Genomic DNA, 12,518 nt, shown 5'->3' with positions numbered 1-12,518 from the left:
TCCCCGTGGGCCCAGTGCAAAATTGCTCATTCTTCCCATTGATTGTGCCATCTCATTCAGATACCAGTGCCAGATTGACCTGGTGCTCCTCAACAGAGTCAACCTTTTCATCCCTGCCCTAAGCTCTAGAAGAGTTGGACAAGCCCTGGTCATCTCCCACCTGGACAGAGACTGTGTTCTATTCACAGGAGTCCAGATGCCACCTTAGCCCATACGAACTCCTTTCAACCCAGAGCAGCCTCATCACATGAAGAAGAAAATGTGACCATGTAATCCACATAATCCATGAGCTGCGCCGCTAGCCCTTAAAGTATGCATCATATTAAAGACAGCGTGTTTCATCTACAATGCAGTGGCAACCAGAAAAGCAGTCTCTCTAGTTGAGAAACTTGAGGGAATTAACAGGCCTTTTATGGTTATGCGCCCTCTCCCTAGAACACGTTACCAATGCAGATGAGACTGGCCCCCTCTATCCTAAGCTTCAGGAAAGGCTTGACTCTGCTCTTCAGAGAACAACATGCTGATCGCTCGGTTCACACTTGCATCTGTCACTCTTGAGTGCTCTCCTCGCCCTTCCAGCTGTCTCTGCCGGCCCAGCGCCTACCTGTGCCCCTCTGGGGGTGTCCCTTATGAACACGACGTTGTTGCTTCCCAAGTAGGTTTGTACTTTATAAATTCCACGCACATGGACCTGGAGCCAGCCCAACACGCCCTGAGAGAATCCTCATCAAGCAAAGTTCTTTTCAGATTATTTCACATACATAAAACCATTAAAATCATAGACCTCATGCATCATGAAATCCAAAGAATTGGTAAAACAGACACAACGCAGTAATAGAAATTGCTGACTAGTCTGAATTGTACCAGGAACCTACTGTGTGAGCATAAGCTTAAGTGATGATGGGAGCATGGCTTTTGCAAGCACAATTTTGTCTGTCAAGGTAGGTGAGTGCTATATGGACAAACCCTCAAAGGGACTTATGAAGCTTAAAGGCGTTTATCTGTTGGGGTGCAGGGTCAAATGCAATTTGGACCACAATGGCTAGCCTATTGGAGTAGGAGGGCTGAGGAAGTTAAAACATAACCACCATTATAGTGGTGTGTTGGTGTTTTCTGATGTTGAAATGGAGCAATAGTTCTACAGACTTCTTGATTAAATGTGTGCCCTAAAGCCCTGGTTGGAACTAGGCAGATTGGTGGGAAAGGTTGTGGAGGTGCAGCATTGGGTAGGTTTTGGCAGCCGCTTTATCACCATTAATGGGGTGACTGGTTGTGCGGGCAGGGTTAGATGTGGTAGCAATTACGCAGGGTCTACCTTCTAATATCATCCTGTCTCACACTAGTGCCTGCAAAGCAAGAACAGTGGCAGATGTTATGTTAACCACTGGCTTCTTGGTGGCACTGACTGCTGTAATGACAGTCCTTCTGTACAAGTAAGTGATCACTGCCAGCATTAAACGAGCCACTATAGAATGGCTTTCTCACTACATTGTTTGCAGGAAATAAAACCTGTGTTTCTTACAGGCGCTATAAACAATACAAGCCGATTGACGGTGAGAAGGGAAGCCTCTGCGATGGTGGTCGTGTTGATTTCCCGAAACATGAAGGCTGGTTTCTTACACAGAAACCAGGAGAATCATCCACTGTTAAAGGGCAGAGCTAGAGTAATTTAATTATTTTTTACTTTAATAATAAGGGTTTTAGAACTAATGTGAACTTTGCACGCATTTGCAAGTGTTATTACTGTAAGCTTGGCACTACTTAACTTTTACTCTACCTATGTGCTTCTGTGAACTTTTCATGTCTTAAGATTAATAAAAGATGTATTCCAAGTGGCTGTGAGTTGGTGTTCGGTGAGGGGAATGATTTTCAATTTTAAAGCTGAACAATGATCTAATTGCATTGAGCTTGCTCATAAATGCACTACTACTTGTATTTTGCCTTCCAAATATAATCCCTTTACTGGTTTGGAGTCGCTGAAATCTTTTCCCAGGATCAAAACTGCTGGGACCTATTCAGCGTCTGCTTGTGGCCTGAATGAACTGGACTAGAATGACCTCCTCGCTCACCTGGAACTGCTTTGGACTGTTTGGGCCAAAGGTGCCATAGGTAGGTTTGATGGTGCTGGCTCTGAATTTTTGGCAATAAATTAGTCCCAGGTCCGCTTTAGCAAGCCAAGCATGCCGGGTCATAATTCTGGAGCAAGTTAGTTGCTTTGGTTGTGGATTCGTGGCATGCATGGTTTCCTCTGTTGCCCTGATCTGTTGAGGGAGTACCTGCTTATTGGTTGATGCTATTTAGTTGCTTATTGCCAGATAAGCACATGTGATGGCTGCCTGAATACACTTTGTGGACTTGTTCAAAAGGACGTTGGAGCTTTAAAATACCCTCTATTGCCTGTAATGGGCACCAGCTTCTGCCCAGTGAGATTTAGATTCCAATCGTGCGCCTCAGTTTTGACCCGTATTCTGCTCCACTGTCTCGGTAGTTCCTACTTCTGTGGGTAAAAGGGGGATAAGTAGAATTGAGGGCAGTGGAGGATTCCAGGATAGCAGGAGTTGCATGCATACTTCAGTGGGATGATGACCTACATTTCATCATGAGATACCCTCACACATATTGCTATATGAGCTATATGAGCCTAAGATTTAATTCTTCGGCCGTGCGACTGCAAAACATAGATCACCAAGAGTGGCATTGAGAATGATTCACCAAATCTTGTAAATGGGTTGGCCAGTATCCAAAAAATGTTGTGCATGGAGAAACCAGACCATGCAAGCACTTGAACAAGGCAGAGCAATTTAAACTTGATCCCTGCTGGGCAGGTAGCCAGTGGAGTTGTCTAAGATAAGTGGATACCTTGGGAAGGTTTAAGAATTAAAATGCACCGCTGCGTTTTGGACGGATTGCATATTGTGTAACTGGTTCATGGGATACCCATATAGAAACTGTTCATGTAGTCAAAATGGGGGCGGGGGGTATAAGTGCTCCACCACATGAGCATGTAACACAGCAGCAACAAACTGAGTCGTTCTTAGTAGTCGTAACCTATAGAGATGTGCGGACCACTTCATTGACCTGTGCAGCGAGGGACAGATCAGCGTCCTACAGAAATCAAGAGTCTTGACTTTGCTGGTATAGGAAATGGGGACATCCAGAAGGTTTGGGGGAGTGGAAATCTGATCGTTAAAGTAGGAAAGGCCTATCAGCATGACCTCCGTTTTAGATGGCTTCATTTGTAGACCGTTAACGGTCTTCTGTCATATGGCTCTTAAACACTCAAGGGCCCCAAAAAGAATAAGGAGCGCTTGCTTCCTTCACATAGAGCTGCGTATGAATGAAATTCACTTTTTAGACCATCAGAGGCTGTGCTTCAACAGAGTAGGGGAGACCCCTGTGGTACCCTGCTATTAGTGGATAGCGGCCCAGAGGTCTATGGTCCCAACTCGAGCACTTGCTGTCTCCCTACAAGAAAATATTTAAACTGTGTTTAAGGGAACCTTGCAGGCCAGTCGGTGCTTCCAGCCGAGATACCAGAATAGCATGATCCACAGTATTGAATACAGTGGACGGATCCAGCATTTCCAACAGGGTTAGTTGACCAGGATCAGGATCAGCAGTGTGCAGGATATTGTCCCAAACCGTGACCAGTGTGGGATGAAAGCCTGACTGAGTTCATCCAAGATACCATTAAGCTCAAGGAAGGCCTCTGGGTCCTTGTTAACTTCTTAACAGTCGCGTACCTTAAATTCTTGCTGGAATAGTGGTTGTTGTGCAGATTTTGCCAGCCTAAACTATGAACCGATTACCCCGAGGGACCATTTTTATTTTATTTTACATTTATAAAGCGCTCACACAGCCCGCAGGCATCGAGGCGCTGTTACAGGAATTGTTTGTTTTTCTTAGTTGCGTATTATGTTTTTTTGGTCTTAGTTACGTATTTATAACGCGCTTAAACACCCAGAGGTTTCTAAGCGCGGACCCGGGGATCGAACCTGTGTTGCTTCGTGTCGTCTTGCTTCCAAGACGCGCACGCTGCCGCTGAGCTATCCTCCATGCAAAGTATCCAATTCAAGCTTCATGATGACAAGATGTAGTCTTGTGAGGGACCTTAGGATCAAGTTATTGGCAACGTTTTATATTTTTGTATCCCATAGACGGGCATTCAAGATTGGTCTGGCTTCTGATGCCATGCTTTGATTGTGGAGGCTGTAGAGGAGATTCACAGCAACATTCTGTGCACACTGTAACCTAGTGTTAGTTGGAAGAAAAGCCTAGTCTAAATGGAATTTACCATTGCCACAACAATGTGGTAAACGTTCAACAATGGCATGGCCTGTTGGTAAAAACAGCTACTGGGTGAGGGGTGGGCTCGGGAGCAAGAGACTCTGGAAATGCTTGAAGTGGCTTTTACACCATGCAAGCAAATGCAATGAGGAGGGTCAGCCCATTGAACTAAGTTCGGGGAGATCCTCTAGCCAAGAAAATATAGAAGTGCTTTAAAACACCTTGTTGGTCCCTATTTAATGGTCAGGTTTTTTGTTTTAACTTCAAACTAACATTTTAAGATTGTGAGGAATGAACATAGAGGGAGCTTAATTACCAATTCTTTACTTCAAATTGAAGTGGTGGTGGAGGAGCGATGAAGGGGTTGGTGTCAAGTGAGGAGATAAGAGGCAGAAAAAATAAGCCACCAATACAAAAAGGTCCATGGTGCAGAATCCCAGCAGGAAATCTCCTAAGTTCTTGTAGGCAAGTCCTTCACTGCTACTGGTCATAGCATTGATCGGAGGCTTTTAGGACATTGTGAAGTCAATGACCCTGACTATATTTTGCTCCATGATAAAAAGGGATGGAAGTTTTTATTTTGCTGGTAACAAAACTGATGTGATCACAATTTGTTAACATTAAGCTGTACATGGGATTTTCCTGTCCCGGATTAACAAGCGATGGTTGGAGGTCACTTCACACGTCAGACCTCAATGTAGACCTGCATATGACTGGGGAGGAATGAATAGTTTGAAAAAAGGAGTCTGCGTGCGTCTGTTATATGCAGGCCTGGCAGCTAGGGTCCGTGCCAACTGTGCTTTTGCAGCCTTTTGATTTGGGACGGGGAACACATCAGGGATGGCCACTGTCCCTGTTGTTGTTGGCTCTAACAATGGATCCTTTAGCATGGCTGGTAAGAATGCGCCACAGTAATAGGGTATCCTCATTGCTGGGGCTCCACAGATCATTTCACTGCATGCACAACGCCCTTTTGTATGTTCGGGATCCAGCGCGGAATCGCGAGCCCATAACGGAGGCAGTATGGCAATTTACATATTTGGGGCATACATTTGGGGTATAAGATGAATAGTGCGAAATCAGAATATTTCCCATCATGGACAGGACAGTATGCCCATCTGATGTCTTGGGATTTCACTGGGTCCCGCTCAGATTTGAATACCTAGGTGTTCTGGTGTCCCGGACACAACATTCGCTATATGCAGACAATCTGAGATTTTTTTAGGTACTTAGGTTAAATTGAAATTGTGGGCCAAGCTCCCTGTCTCCTTGTATGGTAGACAGTCCTTGTTGAATATGGTGGTAGTGCCTAAGTTATACTATTTTAGCACCATCCTGGTCTGGCCTGGGCGGGCATTGTTTGTCAAACTAAGGTCTGTGGTTGTAGAATTTGTGTGGGGTGGAGGGGCTGCTCGAATGAGCTGGGAAAAGCTGGTAAAAGCTGGATTTCCCCAGGCCCAGTGCATAGGGCACTCGCGCATTATAGCTTATGGCTCTGTACAGTGGCACAGTTCCGCTGTGGAACTACCCGGGACACCCACCCACATTTGACCCTAAAGTACAGATGTCCTGGGACATAGATAAACGATAGTTCTGGGTGATCTATTCCGGGGAGTGAGGAGGGAGGTATGTGACGTCAGAGGAGCTTGCGGAAAACCTTGGTAATAATACAATTATACCACAGCAATATTCTTTTCGGGTGACAGCGGCGAGGGGCCGGTGGCCATCGTTTCCGCAAGAGCCAGATGCTCATAAATACATGGAGGTGGTGTATCATGCGGGGATTCTAGGTGATTGGTTTCTAGATTGTATAAGTTGGCTCAGGCTGATCAGCCTTCAAGGAATATGGCTAGGGACCAGTGGGAGCGAGATTTAGCTGTTAACATACAAGATATACAGTGGCAGAAATACTGTCCTCTCACAAGGGAGGTATTGCTGATTGTCAGGTTGCACCTCATACAATCGAAAGTCCTGAAACAGCTATATTATACCCAAGAGAGACACTGTCCAGGATCTCAGCGTGCGTGAAATGCAGGAGCGGACTCATTTAATATGTTTTGGGACTGCCCACAGGTGGGGTGTTTCTGGCAGGAAGTGAAGAAGTGACATACGTGATGTATGATATGTTAGACGTTCCCCTGGAGTACCTTCTTGGCATATGTTTCTTTGTCAGTACAGAGATTGTTTAATCTTGGTTGTATAATAGCTAAATAAAATGCATATTGGAAGTCTCAAACGGCTCCCTCAGCCTGGGAGGGGCTCAGGCAGCTGGTGTATGTTAACCAGGGAGGAAGGATATGCGGCAATGGTTGTATCATGTCGTCCTAAGGATATATGGGGAGAATTGTGTGATTATCTCTCCAACGAACAGCGGGAGATGAATGGGTGCTGAGATGTGTTGAGAATGGACTACTGGACCTCTGCAATGGAATGTCTGCTTGATTCAATGCAATGTTTTACTGAAGGACCGTGTAACTCTGAACATTGTGTTTCTCTCTTTGGAACAATTTGGGATCTGTGATTTGAAACACGACTGCCTGTTCCCTAAATACGTTTTTAAAAAGAAAATACTCTAGGTTGGAGAGCAGTGCACCCTGACAATGAGTCAAACTGGGTCTGTAGTTGGTCTTGAAGGATTTGCAATGAACCCAAAATTAGATGGTTTGTTCTACAACAAAAGCTTTGTCAAGAGTAGATATTCTACCAGCTTTTTAAAAAGAAATGAAACTTTACCATAGCAGTGTCTTTAATTGGCTCAGGCTATTCTGGCCATTTTTTCCATCACTGTAATGGGTTTTCTTGTTGTTTCAGTTCAGTTTTATTTGTAACTTTACCATAGCAGTGTCTCTAATTGGCTCAGGCAATTTTGGCAAACTTTTTTCCATCGCTGTAATGGGTTCTCTTGCTGTTTCGTTGCAGTGATCCACAGACGAGATTGGCACTTCAGGCTAAGCTGTGCTATTTACCCACTTCTCTACACATGCAGCCCTGGCTTTCCCTAATTCCATAGGGTACCTTTCAGGTGAGCTTCCATCCTTGCTCTAGTCACAGGCGCGTCTTCTAATACCTTAGAGTTGCTTTGCTACATTATGTGCATTTCGGTTTTTGTTTTAGGTCAGGACTCGGCCTTGGCTTCTCCTAGCGTGACTGGTGGCACTACTCTGTCACGGCCACTACAGCAATTTGGCATTCACCAGGTTGGTCTACTCCTGGGGCACGGTTCTTTTTTGGACCTGACTAACATTCTTTGTTCATATATAATCTGCGTTGCACGCTCACACATTTGCCGCTGATTAACCATGGCCCTGAAGGTTTCTACCACTCTGCACGGACTCCTTTTGGGAGTTACTAACACTTTCACTCTGTCATATATAGCTGTTAGATTGGGATTTTTAGTTTGCTAATTGTTAAACGGCATATATGATCCCATAGTTGTACCACAAAGTAAATTTGGGTTGCTTCTTAGCAGTTGCTTCCCCTTTTAATTGTAATCTGCAGACAGCTAACCATGACTCATACTTTTCCCTATGTAGTAGTCTATAGCTATGTCTTTATGTTTCTTACAGAATGGTAACATCTACCTCCTGAGGAAGACGTTGTGTTTACTACCACTACACGTCGAAACCGGTCGAGAGATAAACCCTACAGGGATGTGATCTTTTGCACTTTTCCTTCCAATCCACCCTGTCAATAGATCATTTGTTAATTCTATTGATTGTGAACATAAAAATAATGTCTGTTTTATGGGGAATAGTCATGGAATCCTCTTCCCCATAGGTTTTTAACATGATTCCTTTGTTTTTTAGCTTTTGGATGTATGTCACGTTATGATGAGTTGGGTTTGAATGAGCGCACTATGAATGGCAAGTATGTGTGATAATGTTTTAGCCAATTTTAGGCATATGGTTGCTGCTGTTGTATTGTATTAAAATGATTAGTGTTTAATTATTAGTGATTGACACACCATTGTTTAAATTGTTGGCATCACTTTTAATAAACTTTGATACACATTTTTTTCAAATATATTTTGCTCTGGACAATCTTTTTCCGGTTTTCTATGCTTCTGAATCACCTCCATAGGACACAACCATGCTTGCTTCTCTCAACCAGACTTTGGCTTGGAAACAGCTTAAGATTCTGCTGGCGATGTGTGGGTGGGGCGAGGGGTGATGCCAGTTTTCCCCAAGTGACCACTTACTGGCTTTTTGATGTTCCTGCTTAGTTTAGTTTGCCAGGGATTTTTATGTATGTGGATCAGGAATGACTTCCTAAGCAGATAAGCCTACTTTTTGCATGAGGAAAGGGGTATTGCTTTGAAACATGGCTGCCAGCCACTTGCAAGTACATGTGCAGTAAGAGGTAGCAGCGCTCTGTATTGGGAATGCAAACTGTGAGGGCCTCTTGTGGGACATTCGCTGTCTGAATGGCTTTCTCTGTTTCTCGGCTGTTGCTGCCCTCGCGTTTACTTGGGGGGCTGGTTGTTGTAGGAGAGATGAATGAGTGGCCAATGCCCTGTACCTTTCTAGGAATTCTGAGGCAGGGGTCTTGCCTTCTGATCTACAAAGGGACATCAGTTTAAGACACAGCTATGCGATGCATGGTGCAGGGCAGCTAAAATCCATGAATAGCTGTTCCAATGTCGATTGGTTAATGTAAATCTGTGCTACGTAAAGTGCTTTGGATCAAAGTGCTATATAACAATAGAATTGTTGCACTGTACTCCAGGTTGTTGCATACATTCTTGGACATCACTGTTACCGGAGGATTAGAAGACGAAGCTGCACCTAGATCTTTAAATAGACTCTGAAGCCAAGCTTCACATTTGTAAAGACTGGAGGCGGGTGTCCGTACTTCCGCTCTCTATATGGTAGAGGAGAGGCACAGAGGACCCCAGCCAAGATTCTCTATTATTGGTAACGTAGTCGAGCAATCAAGGCCTAGCTTCTCAGGAGGTGATGCAGGCTGGTTCTTAAGTACAGTGTAGTCCCCGAACCCCCACAAAGGAATGTCCACACACTGTATTACTGAAAACACAGTCTTTATATAATTAATATTCAAAGGTATGTACACGATCACAATAAAGCACTTTGTACTCGGAAATCAACAATGATAAATATGTACAATTCTAAAGTGGTACCACCAATGTTATCAAATCTCATTAAAGTGCATCAACTGTACGGTTAAAATGTCACACAGATCAATAACGAAGAAACCAGCAATAGAGATAGGAAGGAACATAAGATGGTTGAAACAATAGGCAGAATGCTGGCCTCTACCGATAGACACAGTTCTGTGTGGAGATCCCCCCACCTGGGCAACCTGTAAAAAAAGATATAGCACAAGCCCAGTCCATATATTGTTCAATAGCCTTATTTCCTCCTATAATGTTTTACCACCCCAATGTACCTGGTGGAGTAGAGTTCTTCGAAGACGCGTCGAAGGATCCTTCTTGAGTGACTCCCTTTAAAGCAGGAGCCACGGATCGTCGAGAGGCGGCGAAGATGGTGAACTTGTCGTCGACGGCGGCAATGAGAAGTTCAAGGGTGCCGAGACCCCGATGTCGATCCAGGCGGTGCTCGTCAGCGACGTCCTGCGAGGAGGAGGTGTGCGGGGCACCTCGGCGATAGATTGTTCAGGACCGCAAAGAGTTTCGGAAGAACTGTGGCCCAACAAGGGCGTCGAGTCGTCAAAGTCTTTGTGGCCTTCAGGTGGTGGGAAACCCACTGGCGGATTCTCCTCGGCGCGTTGGTCGCCCTTGACTTTCTCCGGCGGGACAAAGCGGTCGACGTTGCGGACAAGTGAGTCCTTGGATTCAAATGTTCTTAGGCAAAGGGAGCAGGCGGCTCCGGTCATCGGCGGCACGGCGTCAAGTGGTCCCCACGGCTGGGCAACACAACTTCGACGGGCCTCCAGCGGTTACACAAACCTGCGAACCCTGGTCAACGGCAATGGACTTCGACAGCGGCGAAGTCTGGGTGCTTTGCTTCATTCTCCTCAGCGGTCCCGTCTCGGGTCGGCAGCCTTTTGAGGGTCTGACTTCCAGGGAGCTTCGGCGAAGGTTAGCAGTGCTCGATGGTCCCTCGGAGCACGGGAAGAGGACGCCTTACCAGGTCCTCTCTCGGATCAGTCTTCGACAGATTCGACAGCTTTCAGATCGGTCGAAGCAAATGCAACAGCAAGTCTTCGTCTTCCAGCTGGGTGTCGAGGATCAGCAGTTCCAGTTACTCTTAAAGTGTAGACACAGCTTCTGAAAGCTTCTGAACAATTTCCAGTGGTGAGAGGTCCCCAGATATACTATTCTGTCTGTCATCCACACTGCTGGGTCACACTCAGCAGCCAATCATACAGAAGGGCATTCATGCAGTGAGTCAGCCAATCAGGCACACAGTGCATTCAGGCCATCCTCCTCCCTCTCAGACACTCACAACAAGGAATGTGGATTGGGACAAGTACCCAGCCATTCAACACTACACACTGCATTCAGGCCAGTTTCGGGCAGGGCTGTCTCAGTCTTTGTCTCTCATACTATAAACCAGACAACCACAACAAGAAGTGCATATTGGTCACACACTCCATTCACCCAGGTCCCACCCACAGGGCGTACCGACAACATACAGTCACTGGGAAGGCTCCAGTCAGTCTGGACTGGACTTCACAACAACACCATATATGGAACTTCCACCCAACAGCCAGTCAGGGGAAAGGGATAGAGTCAGGGCTTCCCAGGACTTTGCGAAAACAAGGTAATAGGTAATAGAAAGCAAGGGGCCACAGGGGCCATCTTGTTTTCCATCAGGAATCAACTGATTCCAATACCAGGGCCTGGGGATCCCCAAAATGGAGGATACTCAGCGCACCTGTCAGAGTCAGCATGGAGCTGCCACCAGCCCATACCCTGCTCTGTGGGCCACCCACAGGTGCCCAAAAACATACACTAGGGGCACAGGGTTGTACCCCCCACCCATGGGTGCCGTAAGGGTATCCCATGGGTCTGTTCACCAAGCCAAAAGAGAGAGAGCTGCACCACCAGGAGTCACACATGAACTCCTGCGTGGAAAATATGACAGAACACACGATAAAAAGTGTTAAAAAGCATGTTCCAAGCTCTTTATGATTTCTTCAGGTAAGTTTATTCCAAGTTCTCAATTACATATCCACATGAAGACAAAAAGGACATGAGCTGTGACAACACCGGCTCCCATCACCCAGGGCCAGCCAGCTGTAACCGCCTCTACACAGAACACTCACTCAGAATATTCCATCATCCACACATAGACATTCCACATGACATCTCAAGCTACCTCACCTCAGACAGGCACAATACAACACACCTCCCTCCTTTACTAAACCATACATGCACAGAAAAGGTCACATACCGGAACAACACAACTACCACCAAGATATACGCACACGTAACACTCAACTGGCAGACAGACACTTCCACGGCCAAACCCAACCATCAAAACATCACACCCTGCAAACTACATTCCATGTACCAATAACAAAAATACTGTCATCCATCTGCCTGTTCCTGCCACAAACAAGCAACTGGGCTCTCACCCCAGGACCTGGCCAACCCTGAAACTGGGCTAATTCACCTACATTCCTGAACAACCACAAGACTGCTACACCTCCTACCACCTGCCCCCGCCTACAACAACGCGGGTGTCCAGGCTGCCACCCTGGAACCCCAGCAGGCCTCTAGTCTGACACTCTAGAGAACTGAGACCTCAAAGCCTCCAAAAAGACAATCACAACCTCACTCCAACAGGGATTCACAAAGTGGAAACATACAACATCACTGAGATCACAAACACCCATGGTCTTTATACCATACTCATTACACCAGCCCAGGATGTACAGGCCTTCCAAACACATTGGGAGCGGTGGCCACGCACTCCCAATGCCAACATCAATGACTGGTAAAAACTAAATGGTCTTATAGCAAGGAAAACATCCTAACCCAAAACAAGCTGTTGAACGCATGGATACAACGAAATCCACAAAAAATACCACAAGTAACATAGAAAACAATTTACTCATCATTTCAGGACTTACCACACTCAATCCCGACGGGTCATTACCAGGCGTCCCCAGTTAGCCCTTTACCACCAGCTACCTACTGTCCAATGTGATGACAAGGATGGAAAAAAAACCCTAGAGGAGGCGCTACCTCCCTCACAGAACAATGCCATCGCTGTTCAACCTTTACCGGAATCAGGTAACCCCTA

General features: G+C 45.9%; 1 long non-coding RNA gene across 1 annotated transcript; it reads left to right on the top strand.

Moving 5' to 3' along the window:
• Nucleotides 1-443: 443 nt before the first annotated feature.
• On the top strand, nucleotides 444-8,238 carry LOC138569050 (uncharacterized). Its single transcript, XR_011303084.1, has 4 exons — nucleotides 444-2,109; nucleotides 7,207-7,309; nucleotides 7,402-7,484; nucleotides 7,854-8,238. It is a non-coding gene; the product is annotated as an uncharacterized lncRNA (long non-coding RNA).
• Nucleotides 8,239-12,518: the final 4,280 nt, after the last annotated feature.

The sequence above is a fragment of the Ambystoma mexicanum genome, chromosome 2q (assembly GCF_040938575.1).
Source record: "Ambystoma mexicanum isolate Mex_15411 chromosome 2q, UKY_AmexF1_1, whole genome shotgun sequence".
Taxonomy (NCBI): Eukaryota; Metazoa; Chordata; class Amphibia; order Caudata; family Ambystomatidae; genus Ambystoma; species Ambystoma mexicanum.
The sequence above is the reverse complement of the archived record's forward strand: the minus strand, read 5'-3'. Positions and strand labels throughout refer to the sequence as shown.